General features: G+C 38.0%; 1 pseudogene; it reads left to right on the plus strand.

Annotated features, from left to right (window-relative positions):
* The first annotated feature begins 582 nt into the window (after positions 1-582).
* LOC103590121 lies at positions 583-1,873 on the plus strand (annotated as a pseudogene).
* Positions 1,874-4,559: the final 2,686 nt, after the last annotated feature.

A 4,559-nucleotide genomic window follows, 5' to 3' on the forward strand; every position in this document is an offset into this window, starting at 1 on the left:
TTTTGTTTTATTTTTTGGCTTAGCTAATTTAAAGAGAAGCAAAGCATTTTAAAAATTAATATTACTCGTATTTTTAATTGACTAGTCATAATAGAACGTATTTATGGTGTACAATGTGATGTTTTAATATATATATATATATATACACACACACACAATGTGGAATGATTAAATCAAGCCTATCAACATATCCATCACCTCGCTTACCTTTTTTATGGTGAGACAGTTGAAATTTACTTAGTTATTTTGAAATATGTAATACATGATTATTGACTGTAGCCAACCTGCTGTGCTATACTAATAGACCTCAAAACTTATTCCTCTTGTCTATCTGAAACTTTATACACTTTGACCAACAACTCCCCATTCTCTCCTCCCAGACCCTGGTAACCACCACTCCACTCTCTATTTCTATGGGTTCAGCTTTGTCAGATTCCACATATGTATGAGATCATGTGATATTTGTCTTTTAATGCCTGGCTCATTTCACTTGCCATGAGGTCCTCCAGGTTCATCCATTTTGTCTCAAATGAAGCAAAGCTTTGTTTCCTTTTAAAATTTCTTTGGGTAGCTCTGTTGGCGGTGTTTGACGGTGAGATGTCTCACAGGAAGTTCTCTGCTCCCAGACATGGGTCTCTGGGCTTCTTGCCTCGGAAGCGCAGCAGCAGGCATTGTGGGAAGGTGAAGAGCTTCCCCAAGGATAACGCTTTGAAGCCAGTCCACCTCACAGCCTTCCTTGGCTATAAGGCTGGCATGACCCACATCGTGCGGGAAGTTGATAGGCCAGAATCTAAGGTAAACAAGAAAGAGGTTGTGGAAGCTGTGACCATTGTATAGACGCCACCCATGGTGGTGGTAGGCATTGTGGGCTACGTGGAAACTCCTCGAGGCCTCCGGACCTTCAAGACCATCTTTGCTGAGCATATCAGTGATGAGTGCAAAAGGTGATTCTACAAGAACTGGCATAAATCTAAGAAGAAGGCCTTCACCAAATACTGCAAGAAATGGCAGGATGAAGATGGCAAGAAGCAGCTGGAGAAGGACTTTAGCAGTATGAAGAAGTACTGCCAGGTCATCCGCATCATTGCCCACACCCAGATGCGCCTGCTTCCTCTACGCCAGAAGAAGGCCCACCTGATGGAGATCCAGGTGAATGGAGGCACTGTGGCCGAGAAACTGGACTGGGCCCGGGAGAGGCTAGAGCAGCAGGTCCCTGTGAACCAAGTGTTTGGGCAGGATGAGATGATCGACGTCATCGGGCTGACCAAGGGCAAAGGCTACAAAGGGGTCACCAGTCGCTGGCACACCAAGAAGCTGCCCCACCAAGAAGCTGCCCTGCAAGACCCATCGAGGGCTGCGCAAGGTTACCTGTATTGGAGCATGGCATCCTGCCCGTGTGGCCTTCTCTGTGGCACGGCAGAAAGGCTACCATCACCGCACTGAGATCAACAAGAAGATCTACAAGATTGGCCAGGGCTACCTTATAAAGGATGGCAAACTAATCAAGAACAACGCCTCCACCGACTATGACCTGTCTGACAAGAGCATCAACCCTCTGGGTGGCTTTGTTCACTATGGTGAAGTGACCAATGACTTTGTCATGCTGAAAGGCTGTGTGGTGGGAACCAAGAAACGAGTGCTCACCCTCCGCAAGTCCTTGCTGGTGCAGACCAAACGGCGGGCTCTGGAGAAGATCGACCTGAAGTTCATCGACACCACCTCCAAGTTTGGACATGGCCGCTTCCAGACTGTGGAGGAGAAGAAAGCGTTCATGGGACCACTTAAGAAAGACCGAATTGCAAAGAAGAAGGAGCTTGATGTCAGGAACAGATCATACAGCTGGTGGGATCTCAATAAAAGTAATTTTATAGTGGAAAAAATAAATAAATAAATAAATAAATAAATTTCTTTGGGTAATGGCTGCTATGAGGAACTGAACCCTTGAGCTTGGTGTTAAAGGCTGTACTCTAACCAGTTGAGCTAACCAGCCAGTCACAAGCAAAGTTCTTGAACAGAAGAGTGACATAAGCATTGATAAAAGACAAAGCTGTAAATAGTAACAGTCTAATAATAATAATAACAATAATTCTCTAGGGAGAGATTTTCAACTTGAATAACATTCAGAGATTATAACTGAAATGATGTCTTTAACATTAGAAAGACTTGGATGAACTAATACAAGTGGTCTTCCAAAAGTTTGTGGAAAGATCTGTATTATCTTTTAATTTTATTTTTCCACGAACTTTTCGAAGTACCGTAGTATGGTTGATGTTCCTATGTTTTTCATTGTTGTTGTGTGAGTATCTGAGAATTTCAACAATGGACAGACACAGAAATGCAATCCATGTGTCTGTGTTTGGGTGGGCATATCGTTAGCCTCGATGGAGATGGAAGGATGGAGATTTCATGTTTGAAGACAATACCATTGTGATTATCCAACTATATTAACAGAGTGAGCAAAAGACAGAAAACAAGTTAAATACCCATCACAAGGGAATTGTTAAATAAAGTATGGTACATTGATGTGATGTGGCAAACTATGCAGGTATTTAGAAAGTGATGTAGAGCTGTATGTGTTGATATGGAAAAATGGCCAGTATATATTATTCAGAGAAAAAGAGAATTATAAAACAGTATACAGAATATGATAGCATGTGCATAAGCGAGAGGATATATTGATTGATCCATATAAAGTTGCCAATATTCAGCAATTTGTAAACCTATAAGAATGGCAATTTCATATGGTTCAACTTATTACATGTTTGAATATGTGCAGGAGAAATTTCAGAATGTTGACATGATAAACCTTTACTGTTACTTCATAATAGTATTAGTGAATTGAAAGCATAAGTATAGGAATTTTATTTTTCACCATATCCCCTTCTTTCCTGTTTATTTTATGAAAAACTGCCCAGCTAATCAATTCCCCTTTCTTTATTCCATACTCATCATGTAACTTCTGGCTGTAATTTTTCCTACATAGAGACAAAACAATGACCAGTAAACATAATCATCTTGTGCTCTTAGCAGTTACATTTCTCACTGTAAAAAAATGTACAAAGGAAGCTTTTTTAAAAGGAATTTGAATCATGAAAACCAAGTAGTGATTCACTTTAATTAATTTTCCTTTTGTAAACCCCAGACTGAGTACTATTAATGGAAATGGAAGTTACCAAGTAAAGTGAGTCAGAAAGGAAAATTCCTCATGTTCATAAGAGCTTCCAGTGAATGAATGGGTTATAGTTTCACTGTAATTTTCCTCTTGTTCAATCCTCGTTGAGGTGACTTACAAGCTATAAAAATTCTTGGCCAATTATTTCAGGCTGGCTTTTGTTAGCCATAGAAAGAGAGCATCTTTACTCAGCTTTATTGAGGTATAGTTTACATATAATAAAATTTACCAGTTTAAAATGTACAGTTAGATGAGTTTTGACAAACGTATAAAGTTACGTAACCATGACCACAATTAATATACTGAATATTTTCATTTCTCTAAAAAGTTCCCTCATGTCCTTTTGAAGTTAAGCTCCTTTCCTGTCCTCTCAAGGCCCTGGAAACCTTTGATCTATTTTCTGTTACTATAGTTTTGCCTTTTCTGGAATTTCATGTAAATGGAATCCAACAGCCTTTTGTGTCTGACTTTTTTCACTTAACACAATGCTTTTGAAATTCACCCGTGCTGTTGGGTATATCAATAGTTCTTCCTCTTTATTGCTAAGTAGTATTCCATTGTGTTTATAAATTACAATGTGCTTACCCATTCACCTTTTGATGGATATTTGGGTTGCTTCAGTTTTTTTCCTACTATGATTAAAGCTGCTATGAACATTCATATACAAGTGCTTGTGTGCATGTTTTCATTTCTTTGTAGTTAATATCTGGATGTGCAATTGTTGGGTTGAATTTTTTTTTAGTTTTTTTTCTTTCATTTAATTTTTTAATATAAATGTGTTGTTTTTTAAATTACGTTTTTCATGTACATGTTTATGGGGTACAGTTTGTTGTTTCAATATATGCATATATTGTATAATGATCTAATCAGAATAGTTAGCATGTCTATCACCTAAACATTTATAATTCCTTTGTGGTTATAACATTCAAGATCCTCTTTTCTGGCTATCTTAAAATACACAATACAATATTATTAGCTATTGTCACCTTAGAGCCCCAGAACTTATTCTTCGTATCTGTTACTTCGCAACTTTGCATGTTGGGTTGAATTTTTTAAGTGCATGTTTAACTTTAACTCCCCAACCCTTTCCGAAGTGGCTGTGTGATTTCATGTTCCCATCATTGGTGGTGAGAGTTTCAGTTGTTCCAAATCCTCACCAACACTTGGTATTGTCAAATTTTAAAATTTTAGCTAGATGTGTAGTGATATCTCATTGTGGTTTTAATTTGCATTTCCCTAATGACTAATGTACTTGTTCTTTTCAGGTACTTATTTTCTTTTATTTATGTTGTGGTGAAATGCCATTTTAAGTATTTTGGCCATTTAAAAATTGGATTATTTGTCTGAATATCAATTCTTTGTGAGAATATGCTTTGCAATTTTTTTC

This window comes from Galeopterus variegatus, unplaced genomic scaffold (genome assembly GCF_000696425.1).
Source record: "Galeopterus variegatus unplaced genomic scaffold, G_variegatus-3.0.2 Scaffold46, whole genome shotgun sequence".
Classification (NCBI taxonomy): Eukaryota; Metazoa; Chordata; class Mammalia; order Dermoptera; family Cynocephalidae; genus Galeopterus; species Galeopterus variegatus.